Source organism: Hypanus sabinus, unplaced genomic scaffold (assembly GCF_030144855.1).
Source record: "Hypanus sabinus isolate sHypSab1 unplaced genomic scaffold, sHypSab1.hap1 scaffold_1307, whole genome shotgun sequence".
In the NCBI taxonomy this organism is placed as follows: Eukaryota; Metazoa; Chordata; class Chondrichthyes; order Myliobatiformes; family Dasyatidae; genus Hypanus; species Hypanus sabinus.
Window position 1 is genome coordinate 18,140 of NW_026779375.1, and position 14,572 is coordinate 32,711.

A 14,572-nucleotide genomic window follows, 5' to 3' on the forward strand; every position below is an offset into this window, starting at 1 on the left:
CTCCCCCGTCCCCCTTCCTCTTGTGTGATCTCCCTCCCCCGTCCCCCTTCCCCCTGTGGGATCTCCCTCCCCCGTCCCCCTTCCTCCTGTGGTATCTCCCTCCCCCGTCCCCCTTCCTCCTGCTGGATCCCCCTCCCCCGTCCCCCTTCCTCTTGTGTGATCTCCCCTCCCCCGTCCCCCTTCCTCCTGTGGGATCTCCCCTCCCCCGTCCCCCTTCCTCCTGTGGGATCCCCCTCCCCCGTCCCCCTTCCCCCTAGTGGGATCTCCCTCCCCCGTCCCCTTCCTCCTTTGGGATCTCTCCTCCCCCGTCCCCCTTCCTCCTGTGGTATCTCCCCTCCCCCGTCCCCTTCCTCCTGTGGGATCCCCCTCCCCCGTCCCCCTTCCTCTTGTGTGATCTCCCCTCCCCCGTCCCCCTTCCTCCTGTGGGATCTCCCCTCCCCCGTCCCCCTTCCTCCTGTGGGATCCCCCTCCCCCGTCCCCCTTCCCCCCAGTGGGATCTCCCTCCCCCGTCCCCCTTCCTCCTTTGGGATCTCTCCTCCCCCGTCCCCCTTCCCCCCTGTGGGATCCCCCACCCCCGTCCCCCTTCCCCCCTGTGGGATCCCCCACCCCTGTCCCCTTTCCTCGTGTGGGATTTCTCTTCCTCATCCCCCTCCTCTACTGGGATCTTTCTTCCACATCGGCTTCCTTCTGTGTCTTTCCATCCTTTACCTTAGGTGATGTCTCTTCCTCCATCTCCCATCGACATTTCCCGATTCTCAAATCTTCCTCACTGTTTGACTTCTCCCCTTCACACCTGCCCTTTCCGACTGTCTCACGTCAGGAACACTTTTCTAACCATTAGGGAATGAGAGAGAATATGTGGAGTTTACAGGGTCACACCGACAGACGAAATTACTGACATTCGGTGAATTCATTGGAGCTGGGCAGTGAGGGACATTGACAGTGATGGGATCTACGATCAGTGAATTACTGAAGGGTTTAATGTTCCCTGAAATATCCGAGTGAGAGAAATGCCCTCAGACGGACGATTTTAATCACAATGTTCATCAATTTGTCTGTTTGTGTTTAGTCTGAACAATAATAAACTGGGGGATTCAGGAGTGAAACTGGTGTCTGCGGCTCTGAGGAACCCGGAGTGTAAAATACAGAGACTGGGGTAAGTACCAGACTGTGGGAGATTGTGTTTACAGTCACTGGGTGTCTGACACTGAACATTAATGTGATCAGTAATTGTGTTACTGATAAACACTGGGGATTTGTACCGTCTCCTGTCTCTCTGTGTCCTTCACCCTCACTCTCTCTCATCTCCAGACTGTGGGAGATTGTGTTTACAGTCACTGGGTGTCTGACACTGAACATTAATGTGATCAGTAATTGTGTTACTGATAAACACTGGGGATTTGTACCGTCTCCTGTCTCTCTGTGTCCTTCACCCTCACTCTCTCTCATCTCCAGGCTGTGGGATGTCGGTCTCACAGATTCTGGTGCCGAGGATCTCGTCTCCGCTCTCAGTACAAAACCATCACTGACGGATCTGTACCTGGGATCAAACTCTCTGACAGACCGATCTGTCCCCGCTCTCCGCCGCCTCATACTGACCCTCCGGAGTCTGAAGTGGATCGGGTGAGTGTTTGTGTTAATGTTCAATGTGATAAAATATCAGCGGATCCGCGGGTTTTCTGGTGATATTTGTCTGTGAGTGTTGTTGAAACATTAACCCCGGTCCCCTGTTACTGACACTGTTGTGTGATCTGTTTATTTCATCTTTATTCTCCCATCTGTTTCAGGCTGGTGGGGAATCGGTTCAGTGAGACCGGGAGGAAGGAACTGAGATCTCTACAGGAACCCAGACCCGGACTGAGAGTGGATCTGTGAACATCTGAATGTGGGGAATCGGTTCAGTGAGACCGGGATGAAGGAACTGAGATCTCTACAGGAACCCAGACCCGGACTGATGGTGGATCTGTGAACATCTGAATGTGGTGAATCGGTTCAGTGAGACCGGGATGAAGGAACTGAGATCTCTACAGGAACCCAGACCCGGACTGATGGTGGATCTGTGAACATCTGAATGTGGGGAATCGGTTCAGTGAGACCGGGATGAAGGAACTGAGATCTCTACAGGAACCCAGACCCGGACTGATGGTGGATCTGTGAACATCTGAATGTGGGGAATCGGTTCAGTGAGACCGGGATGAAGGAACTGAGATCTCTACAGGAACCCAGACCCGGACTGATGGTGGATCTGTGAACATCTGAATGTGGGGAATCGGTTCAGTGAGACCGGGATGAAGGAACTGAGATCTCTACAGGAACCCAGACCCGGACTGATGGTGGATCTGTGAACATCTGAATGTGGTGAATCGGTTCAGTGAGACCGGGATGAAGGAACTGAGATCTCTACAGGAACCCAGACCCGGACTGATGGTGGATCTGTGAACATCTGAATGTGGGGAATCGGTTCAGTGAGACCGGGATGAAGGAACTGAGATCTCTACAGGAACCCAGACCCGGACTGATGGTGGATCTGTGAACATCTGAATGTGGGGAATCGGTTCAGTGAGACCGGGATGAAGGAACTGAGATCTCTACAGGAACCCAGACCCGGACTGAGAGTGGATCTGTGAACATCTGAATGTGGGGAATCGGTTCAGTGAGACCGGGATGAAGGAACTGAGATCTCTACAGGAACCCAGACCCGGACTGATGGTGGATCTGAATGTGTGAACATCCCCGCCCGCGGGATGGGGACATTTGGCCGACTCCCCGCCCTCCCCTTTAACTCCCGCCCTTACCTTTAACGGCCGCGCGCCGGGGCTGATTCCCAACGGTTTTAACGGAACCGGCTCGGGCCTCGCGCTGTGTGCGTCGCTCGCAGCGGTCCCGCAGTGACGTGTTTCCGCCTGTTGTCCGGCGGGGCAGCTTCCGCCGGAAGTGCGTGTTGGAGACGCCCCACGTGACTCCCCGGGGAATTACCCGGACAGGAAGAGCCCGGGGTCCGGGGCTCAGTCTGGGACACCGGTGTCCCGGGGTGGGGGGGATGATCCCGGGAGAGAATCCTTTTGCCCCCTTTGCTGAGGACGGTGCATTCGGCAGCCTGGCCGATATAATGATGTTAAATGGACAAATCCCTCGGCAGTGACCCTGGATCTGCAGCGATCCCGGACACGGCCCTGAAGTGTGATTTTATAATCAGTTTTATAATTTTATAATCAGTTCCCCGATGCAGAGTGACGGTGAGAAACGGGACTGGTTATTATTCAACCGGTCACCCCTTGTCGCTGGTCAGTTAATTGTGTGTGACTGTCAGCAGATTATTTATTACCGCACGTTAGCAGCTCACACATTGTTTCATTGATATTTCTCATAAAAATCAATAAACCACTGATCTTCCTGTCTTGTGTCGGAATCGAGTTTTATTTGAGGTTTCTATTGCCCTCCACACCCTGTGCACTGCAACAGTGGGTCGGAACTCCTCACACTGACACAGTAGCGTCTCAGCTCCAGGCTGAGGGAGGTTCGACAAGCAGAGTCTTGGAGCCCCGGATCTCATCTCCACCAAAGCTCATTTCTGGCAAATTGACCCCCGCAGTTAAAATCGACGTGAATCCACTGAGGTCCCGAGTAAGAGACTGAAGGGGGTGGAAAACCGGCGTCAGACACAGAGTGAATCACCCTACACACCGTCCCATCAGACACTCCCGGTGTGAGACACAGAGTGAATCTCCCTCCACACCGTCCCATCACACACTCCCGGGGTCAGACACAGAGTGAAGCTCCCTCCACACCATCCCATCACACACACCCGGGGTCAGACACAGAGTGAATCTCCCTCCACACCGTCCCATCACACACTCCCAGGGTCAGACACAGAGTGAATCTCCCTCCACATCGTCCGAACACACACTCCCGGGGTCAGACACAGAGTGAATCTCCCTCCACACCGTCCCATCACACAATCCCGGGGTCAGACACAGAGTGAATCTCCCTCCACACCGTCCCATCACACACTCCCAGGGTCAGACACAGAGTGAATCTCCCTCCACACCGTCCGATCACACACTCCCGGGTTCAGACACAGAGTGAAGCTCCCTCCTCACCTGCCATCTGAAGGCTTGTTCATGAAGCCCCACCTCATGACGGTCGGAAACCCGGCCCCTCCCTGACCCCTCAGCCCGGACGTCTTCACCTCCCCGAGGATCCAGTCCGCCCCCTTCAGCAGGATCTCCTTCGTCTTGTACCAGTCGCCCCGCCGTAGCGCTCCCTTCAGCCTGGGGGGACAAGAGTGGAGGGGAGCGGGAAGAAGGTGAAAAGAGTGAGGGGATTGAAAAAGATTTATGTCCTGTTATCACCCTGATAGCGAGGGAGTGCCCCCAATTTCCTGTGAGTTATGCAGCGACCGAATTTCCCTGGCAGATCAGGGAGTGCTGACATTCACGTCCCAGATGGAGGCAACTCAGAATTGATAACCCTTCGCCTTGGGGGCTTCAGAAAAGTCACCCCCTCCCGTTAAGTACGGGGGCATCACAAGTTCCCCCGCCCTTAAAAAATGAGCAGCCAGAAAGATCCATTACTCAAACAGGGGACGTCCGCAACTACGCCAACCCCTCTGTCTGGGGACGTCCACAAATTCCCCAACCCCTCTCTTACCGGACGTCCACAAATACCCCAACTGCTGAATTAGGGAACGTCCACAAATACCCCAACCCCTGGATTAGGGGACGTCCACAACTACCCCAACCCCTCTATTACGGGACGTCCACAAATACCCAAATCTCTCTCTGAGGGAACGTCCACAAATACCCCAATCCCTGAATGAGGGATCGTCCACAAATTTCCCAATCCTGGAATGAGGGAACGTCCACTTTCCCCAATCCCTGAATGTGGGAACGTCCACAAATACCCCAATCCCTGAATGAGGGAATGTCCACAAATTCCATCCCGCTCCCCCCTCAGTGGAGTGCCTGCATTTTCCCTTCCACTGTCTGGAAGCGTCACCGTGATGTTATCCCTGTGAGAGAGCGTCCCCGTTTTCCTCCCCTCACAGTGAGAGGACACCTCTCTCCCTGAGCCTGCGACCATCTCCCCTCGGTTAGGGATCGCCTCTGAATTCCTCTCACCTCCAGTCGTGCCTGCCATACAGGTTGGTGAAGATACGGTCCTCATCCTTCAGCGGGCCGTATTTGGTCTTGGCAGGAGCCTCTTGTGATAGGAGGGAGGGGCACCGTCGTCAGCGAGATCCCACCCTCCGACAACTGTGACCGGTGCGGGGAGTCGAGTGAAGGGGGGGGGGACCTCGGGGTACGAGGGTGGGACACACACCGTGAACTGTGGGGAGTTTCGAGGGACGGGGGGACATCGGCGTACGAGGGTAGGACACACACCGTGAACGGTGGGGAGTGTCGAGGGACGGGGGGACATCGGCGTACGAGGGTAGGACTAGCACCGTGAACGGTGGGGAGTGTCGAGGGTCGGGGTGACATCGGCGTACGAGAGTAGGACACACACCGTGAACGGTGGGGAGTGTTGAGGGACGGGGTGTCATCGGCGTACGAGGGTAGGACACGCACCGTGAACGGTGGGGAGTGTCGAGGGACGGGGGACATCGGTGTACGAGGGTAGGACAGGCACCGCGAACGGTGGGGAGTGTCGAGGGACAGGGGGACCTCGGCGTACGAGGGTAGGACTAGCACCGTGAACGGTGGGGAGTGTAGAGTGACAGGGGGATCTCGGCGTACAAGGGTAGGACACGCACCGTGAACGGTTGGGAGTGTCGAGGGATGGGGGACCTCGGCGTACGAGGGTAGGACACACACCGTGAACGGTGGGGAGTGTCGAGGGACAGGGGGACCTCAGCGTACGAGGGTGGGACACACACCGTGAACGGTGGGGAGTGTCGGGGGACAGGGGGACACATGTAAAGGACTGTCTGGGTCCCTGAACGGAGGTGAGCGGGCAGGCGAGGTCCCGGAGGACTGATGGATGATTCGCCGGTAAGGAAGGGGACCGGGATCATCCTGGGAACTAGAGAATGGCGACTGCCCCATCAGCAGCCGGACAGAATTCTCAGCAATAGGATTTATGGGCACTTGGAAACCCTTGGCCTAATTGTGGACTGCCAGCTTGGCTCTGTGCGGAGCAAGTCAGGAAAATGATTCGGGGATTGTGAGGAATCGCAAAAGGTCGGTTTGCAGGGGCAGCAGGCTATCAAGAAGGAAAATAGGACGCTGGCCTTCGTTGCTGGAGGGGTCGAATTCAAGAGCAGGGAGGTCATGCTGTAACTATACAGGGTACTGGTGAGGCCGCACCGGGAGTACTGTGTGCAGTTCCGGTCTCCGTACTTGAGGAAGGATATACTGGCTTTGGAGGCAGTGCAGAGGAGGTTCACCGGGCTGATTCCAGGGATGAAGGTGTTAACCTATGAGGAGAAATTGAGTCGCCTGGGACTGTACTCTCTGGAGTTCAGAAGAATGAGAGGGGATCTTATAGAAACAGACAAAATTTTGAAAGGGACAGATAAGATAGATGTAGGAAAGTTGTTTCCATTGGTGGGTGAGACTCGAACTAGGGGTCATTGCCTCAAGGTTCAGGGGAGAAGATTTAGGACGGAGATGGGGAGAAACTGTTTTTCCCAGAGAGTTGTGAATCTGTGGAATTCTCTGCCCAGGGAAGCAGCTGAGGCTTCCTCATTAAATATACTTAAGAAACAGTTAGGTAGGTTTTTACACAGCAAAGTAATTAAGGGTTCTGGGGAAAAGGCAGGTCGATGGAGCTGAGTTTACGGACAGATCGGCCATCATCTCATTGAATGACTGAACAGGATCGATGGGCCGGATGGCCTACTCCTGCCCCTATTTCTTATGTTATGTTCTTAAATCAATTACAGTGTATTGGATAGATTAAAAATCCGTGCAAAAAGCAGAAATAATATATTTATTAAAAAGCGAGGTAGTGGCCAAGGGTTCAGTGTCCATTTCGGAATCGGATGGCAGAGGGGAGGAAGCTGTTCCTGAATCACTGAGTGTGTGTCTTCAGGCTCCTGTACCCCCTCCCTGACGGTAACAGTGAGAAAAGGGCATGCCCTGGGTGCTGGGGATCCTTAATAACAGACGCCGCCTCTCTGAGACACCGCTCCCTGAGGATGTCCTGGGTACTTTGTAGGCTTGGACCCAAGATGGAGCTCTTCACTCATTTCCGACTCTCTGCTCCATCTCTGTCCGCCTCTTCCTCTCTATCGCTTCACCCCATGTCCCTTAAATTCCACTTCCTCCCCCTTGACTCCACTCACTCATTTCCGACTGTCCCCTCCCTCTCCCTGGCCTCCTCTTCAATCCAATCCCCTTCACGCAATCTCCCGCCGTCTTCCCCAACTGCTTACTCATTTCCCACTCTCCCCTCCCTATCCCCCTCACCCCATTTCCCTCAAATCTCACCTCCTCCCTCTCTCCTCCACTTCTTACTCACTTCGCACTCTCCCCTTCCCTTCCCGACGAGGGGAGAGTGTTCATCCGCTGGAGGGGGCAAATAGCGGGAGGGGGGTTGAGGGAATGACAGAGTGTCTGGGGGCACATTGGCTGGGGCTCCCCCTCTCCCGTCTTGTTCCAGAACGAACAAACCCATTTCGAATGGCTCCCAGCCTCCTCCTTGCCCTCCCGGGGGTCCTCGGCCGTCCGGCGCCCCATCGAGAAGGAACCGGGGGGGGGGGCGGGTGTTTGTCAGGATTCCCATCCCCTCCCTGTGCTCCCCACCCAGTGACAATCACCCCCACCCTCCCCGCAATTCCTCACCACCTCCAGACCTCACCCGCTCACTCCTCCGTCTCTCCCCCCGGCCAACCTCTCTCTTTCTCCTCAGTCTCTCTCTTCCCTCCCCAAGTCTCCTTGACCCTCTCTCAATCGGTGCAGGAGTAGGCCATTCGGCCCTTCTAGCCAGCACCACCATTCTCTGTGATCATGGCTGATCATCCACAATCAGTACCCCGTTCCTGCCCTCTCCCCATATCCCTTAACCCCGCTATCTATAAGAGCTCTATCGAACTCTCTCTTGAAAGCATCCAGAGACTTGGCCTCCACTGCCTTCTGGAGCACAGCATTCCACATATCCACCACTCTCTGGGTGAAAAAGTTTTTCCTCAACTCAGTTCTAAACGGTATGGTGAAGGAACCATGTGTGACGGGTGAGGTGGAAAATCTAGAAAGATGGAAGAAAGCAGCATACATAAAGTTTAGGAAGCAAGGATCACATGGGTCTTTTGAGGAATATAGGGTAGCAAGAAAGGAGTTTAAAAATGGGCTGAGAAGAGCAAGAAGGCGGCATGAGAAGTTCTTGGCGAGAAAAAGTCCTTGGTAAAGGAAAATCCCAAGGCATTCCTCAATTATGTGAAGAATAAAAGGATGACAGGAGAGGAGGTAGGACCGATTAGAGATAAAGATGGGAAGATGTGCCTGGAGGCTGTGGAAGTCAGCGAGCTCCTCAATGAATACTTCTTTTCGGTATTTACCACTGAGAGGGAACTTGATGACGGTGAGGACAATATGAGTGACGTTAATGTTCTGGAGTATGTTGATATTAAGGGAGAGGAGGTGTTGGAGTTGTTAAAATACATTAGGATGGATAAGTCCCCGGGGCCTGACAGATTCTTAAAGTTAGGATCGATGGGAATTTAGAGAATCATGGTCTGATCAGGGACAGCCAGCATGGCTTTGTGAAGGGCAGAACGTGTCTAACAAGCCTCATAGAGTTCTTTGAAGAGGTGACCAGGCATATAGAGGAGGGTGGTGCAGTGAATGTAATCTACATGGATTTTAGTAAGGCATTTGACAAGGTTCCTCACTGTCGGCTTATTCAGACAGTCAGATGGCATGGGATCCAGGGAAGTTTGGCCAGTTGGATTCAAAATTGTCTTGCCTGCAGAAGGCAGAGGGTCGTGGTGGAGGGAGTACATTCGGATTGGAGGGTTGTGACTAGTGGTGTCCCACAAGGATCTGTTCTGGTACCTCTATTTTTCGTGATTTTTATTAACGACCTGGTTGCGGGGGTAGAAGAGTGAGTTGGCAAGTTCACAGACGACACAAAGGTTGTTGGTGTTGTAGATAGTGTAGAGGATTGTCGAAGATTGCAGAGAGTCATTGATAGGATGCAGAAGTGGGCTGAGAAGTGGCAGATGGAGTTCAACCCGGAGAAGTGTGAGGTGGTACACTTCCGAAGGCCAAACTCCAAGGCAGAGTACAAAGTAAATGGTAGGATACTTGGTAGTGTGGAGGAGCAGAGGGATCTGAGGGTACATGTCCACAGATCCCTGAAAGTTGACGCAGGTTGAAAGGGTAGTTAAGAAAGCTTATGTGCTGTGAGCTTTCATAAGCCGAGGGATAGAGTTTAAGTGACGTGATGTAATGATGCAGCTCTATAAAAGTCTGGTTAGGCTACACTTGGAGTACTGTGTCCAGTTCTGATCGCCTCAATATAGGAAGGATGTAGAAGCATTGGAAAGTGTACAGAGGACATTTATCAGGATTCTGCCTGGTTTAGAGAGTATGGACTGTGATCAGTGAATAAGGGAGCATGGGCTTTACTCTTTGGAGAGAAGGAGGATGAGAGGAGACATGATAGAGGAGTACAAGATATTAAGAGGAATAGACAGAGTGGACAGCCAGCGCCTCTTCCCCAGGGCACCATTGCTCAGTACAAGAGGACGTGGCTTTAAGTTAAGGGGAGGGAAGTTCAAGGGGGATATTAGAGGAAGGTCTTTTACTCAGAGAGTGGTTGGTGCGTGGAATGCACTGCCTGAGTCAGTGGTGGAGGCAGTTACTCAAGGGAAATTTAAGAGCCTGCTGGACGGTTATATGGAGGAATTTAAGGTGTTGGGTTATATGGAGCGCAGGGTTCAGGTGTCGACAGAACATTCGGATCAGTACTGTGTCTGGTTCTGTTCGCCTCAATATAATAAGAATGTGGAGGCATTTGAAAGGGTACAGAGGTGATTTATCAGGATGCTTCCTCGTTTACAGAGTATGGATTATGACCAGAGATGAAGGGAGCTAGGGCTTTACTCTTTGTAGAGAAGGAGGATGAGAGGAGACATGATAGATGTGTACAAGATATTAAGAGGAAAAGATGGAGTGCATCGCCAACGCCTCTTCCCCAGGGCACCACCTGTCGGCACAAGAGGACATGGCTTTAAAGTAAGGGGAGGGAAATTCAAGGGGGATATTAGAGGAAGGTTTTTTACTCTGAGTGTGGTTCGTGCGTGGAATGCACTGCCTGAGTCAGTGGTGGAGGCAGATAGACGAGGGAAATTTAAGAAACTGCTGGATAGTTATATCGAGGAATTTAAGGTAGGGGGTTATATGGGAGTCAGTGTTTACGGGTCGATGCACCATTGTGGGCCGAAGGGCCTGTACTGTCCTGAACGATGTTCTGTTCTATGTTCTACATTTCTTTTATTTCGTTCGGGTAGATTCGGATCTCCAGCCCACGGTTTATCAAGCATCCAGACCTTCAATATAATGAAAAACATCCTTACTTCCACTGGCCACCGAGAGGAGTTCCAAGCAATTTCAATCTACCAGAACAAAACAGAAGAAACAGATATATATCGATGTATTCAATCGAAGTAACATGTTTTGAAAATCGTGCAGGCTAATGCTGTACAGCACTCGCATGAAACGTTTATTGCTGATTCTTGGACCGTTCTGAATCTTGATATAAGGTGTGGAAAAATCCCAACATGTAAACACAACCTCAGGGAAACAAACACAAGCATGGCGAGAAGAAGTTTATCACTGAGCTATTGAGCTCTTGATCACTGATACAACCCGCTGACCATAGTCTGGTTGGAAATGAGAAGACGAAAACATATTAACAATGTTCTATTTCCTTGTGTTTTCCAACCAGGGACAGTGTGTAGTTGATCTGCTTTTCGGTAATGCGACATAGCTGGTGACGGAAGTTTATGCAGGGGAATACCTTGCATCTAGTGTTCACAATACCAACAGTTTCAAAGATGACATGCGAAAAAAATGGAGTTAAGGCCCATGGATTTCGATCACAATTTGGAGAAAAGCCAGATTTGTTAGGATCAGAATGGACCAGGCAATTGTGGAGTGGGATTTGCATTTCCTAACAAAGGTCGGTAGGTGAATCGTCTTCAAAGGTGACAATTTGAGAGTCGGTGCAGAACAGGTGTGTGCATTTTGCTTCAGTCTTCCCGATGGAAGACACCGAACGTTTGGTGCGGGTTTCGGGTGACTGGGGTCATGAAATGTCTGAGATGACCATTACTAGATGGAGGATTCTTTGGAAACGGAAGGGTCTGAGAGTAGGTAATTAACCTGGACCAGATGGTGTCTACCACAGGGCTCCGATGTGAGTCGCTGACGAGATCGTGGAGGCATTAGTCATGGTCTTTCAAGAATCAGGACGGTCTGGAATGTTTCCGGAAATCTGGAAAATTGCAAATGTCACTTCACACGTCAAGAATGGACAGAATCAGAAGAAAGTAAACTATAGGCTGGGACGAGTGAATGCCGGAAATAAATAAAAACACAAAATGCTGGAAGAATTCAGCAGGCCAGACAGTATCTATGGGAGGAGGTAGTGACGACCCTGAAGAAGGGTTTCGGCCCGAAACGTCGTTACTACCTCCTCCCATAATTGCCGTCTGGCCTGCTGAGTTCTGCCGGCATTTTGTGTTTTTATTTATAGGACATTTAATTTGTCCTCAGTGTTCGGAGAGATGTTGGAGTCGATTATTGAGGATAAGGTCTCAGAGTACTTGGAGTCACGTGATCTGATAGGCTACAGTCAACAAGGTATCCTCAAGGGAAAATCCTGTCTGATAATCTGCTGGAGTTGTTTCAACAAATAACAAACAGGACAGACAAAGGAGAACCGTCGATGTTGTGTACATGGGTTTGCTCCTCCAAGTCTCTCTGACTATGGGGTGGTCTGTAATACAACCCCATTAATGTGGTCCTACCTTTCCTGTTCCTCAGCTCCACCCTTATGGCCTCGGTAGACAAGCCCTGTAATCTGTCCTACTTGAGTACTGTTGTAATATTTTCCCTGACAATCAATGTCATACGCCCAACCCACCATCTTCATTCCTCTGCCTCTATCACTTCTGAAGCATCTAAACCCTGGAAAATTAAGCTACCAGTCCTGCCCCTCCTGTAGCCATGTTTGACTAATGGCTATAATGTTGTAATTTCATGTGTCAATCAATGCTCTCAGCTCGTCTGCCTTCTCTACAATACTCCTCTCATTGTAAAATAAATACCTCCGATGATTATTACCACCACACACAACCCTTCCAATTGAAGCTTTGCATGAACTGAAACTCTGCCCCCTGAACCAGTTCCTCAGCCACGTGTTTATCCTCCAGAGAATCCAACTCTTAGACTCACTGGCACGTGGCACAGGTAACAATCCTGAGATTGCCACCCTCGAGGTCCTGCTTTTTAACTTCCTACCAAGCTCTCTATACACACTCTTCAGGACCTCCTCACTCTTTCTTCCTTCGTCATTGGTACCAATGTGTACCACGACATCTGGCTGATCCCCCTCCCACCTCAGAATGCTGTGCAGGCGATCAGAGACATCCCTGACCATGGCACCCGGGAGGCAACAAACCATCCGGGAGTCTCTGTCGGGTCCACAGAACCTCCTGTCCGTACCTCTAATTATCGAGTCCCCGACCACTACCGCTCTCCCTTCCCCCCTCGCTTCTGCACTGCAGAACAAGACTCAGTACCAGAGATCCGGCTTCCGCAGCTTTTCCCAGTTAACTCATGGCCCCAACAGTATCCAAATCGGTATACTTGCTGTTGAGGCGAATGGACACAGGGGAGCCCTGCACCGCCTGCCCTTTCCCCTTCCCTCGCCTGACGGTAACCATAGGCGTAACTACCTCCCTCATTCTCCCGAATGATCCGGAAGTCATCCAGCTTCTGCTCCAGGTCCCTACGAGCTGAAGCTGGACTAACTTCTTGCAGGTGTCGTTGTCTCTCCCACATCCTGCAAGAGGAGCATTCCAACATCCAGCTTGGCATTCTCTCCACTCTTAGCGAACAGAGCAAAACTTACTGGAACCCACCCTGGCCTCTGTCAAAGCTTGTTGAGCTCAAGACGTCCCACTCTGCTCCCTCTCACGCCGCTGCCCGCTGTATACAGTGGTCGCCTGTTTAGACCTTTGGAGCTCTACTGTCTGACGTCACGCGCCTGCGCAGACCAGCGTTTTTCCCCCCGAGCGGTGAATAAAAATGGTTTTTGTACGAGATTCCTTACTGCTTCACTATCAGCCTGCCGGTCCGATTTAGACAAAAAAACGTTTAAGTTGAAGTTCTAGTTTAAAATCTCCCCAGCAGCTGTAGCAAACCTCCCCATCAGTATATTGGTTCCACTGGGCTCAAGTAAAACCCGTCCTTTTTGTACATGTCACACCTGCCCCAAAGTGGTCCCAATGACCCAGAAACTTGAATCCCCGCTCCCTGCTCCAATCCCTTAGCCACGCATTTATCCTCCATCTTATCCGATTCCTATACTCACTGTCGAGTGGCACAGGCTGTAATCCTGACATTACTACACATGAGGACCTGCTCCACAACTTCCTTCTTAACTCCCTGCAGTCTGCTTTCAGGACCGCTTCCCTTTTCCTACCTATGTTGTCGGTACGCAATATGTACCACGACATCTGGTTGTTGGAGCCTGGCCAGGTGACTGACCGCTCACTGGATGAACAGTCCTGGAACAGGGTCCAAGTGACAAAGATGGCTTTGTGTCAAAGTGTACGAAGATATTTTGCGAGGGATATAGTGCTCAGAAAGCAAGGCGATTGCAGTCGAACTTAGACAAATTAGAGGAACGTGCATAAATATGTCCGATGGTATACAGTGTTGTGAAATGTTTGATAATACAGTCGGGTAAAAGGAAGAAAAGCGCAGACCATGATCTAAATGGGAACAAAGCTCAAACGCCAGAGGTGCAAAGGGACTTCGGTGTCCTCGTGCCAGACTCCCAGAAGGTCAGGTTACGGGTTGAGTCTGTGATAACGAAGACAAATGCAATTTTGGAATTTATTTCAAGGATATTGGAACATAAAAGCAAGGAAATAATGCTGAGCTTTTATGAGACACAAGTCAGGCCGCATTTAGAGTACTGCTATCAGTTTCGGGCCCCATATCTCAGAAGGAGTGTGCTGTCCTTGCAGAGAGAAGAGATGAGGTTTACGAGGGTAATTCGGGGAATGAATGGGGTTAACATATGAGGAACGATTGCCAGCTTTGAGTCTGCACAGTGGAATTCAGAAGAATGTGGGAAGGGGATCAGATTGCAACTTACTAAATGATGAAAGGAGCAGGTAAGGTGGATGTGAAGAGGCTGTTTCCTCTTGTGGGAACATCAAGAACTAGAAGTCACAGCCTCAGAACTGCTGAAGGATCTCGGCCTGGAACGTCGACTGTACTCTTTTCCGGAGTTGCTGCCTGGCCTGCTGAGTTCCTCCAGCACTCCGTGTGTGCTCCCTGGATTTCCAGCGTCGGCCTGTTTTCTCTTGTTTGAGAAAACACCACAACCT

At 51.5% G+C, this 14,572-nt stretch overlaps 1 long non-coding RNA gene across 1 annotated transcript; it reads right to left on the reverse strand.

Annotated features, from left to right (window-relative positions):
- Nucleotides 1-3,453: 3,453 nt before the first annotated feature.
- LOC132386778 (uncharacterized) lies at nt 3,454-5,274 on the reverse strand. Its single transcript, XR_009509665.1, has 3 exons — nt 5,121-5,274; nt 4,101-4,271; nt 3,454-3,632 (listed from the first exon to the last, which is right to left on the reverse strand). It is a non-coding gene; the product is annotated as an uncharacterized LOC132386778 (long non-coding RNA).
- Nucleotides 5,275-14,572: the final 9,298 nt, after the last annotated feature.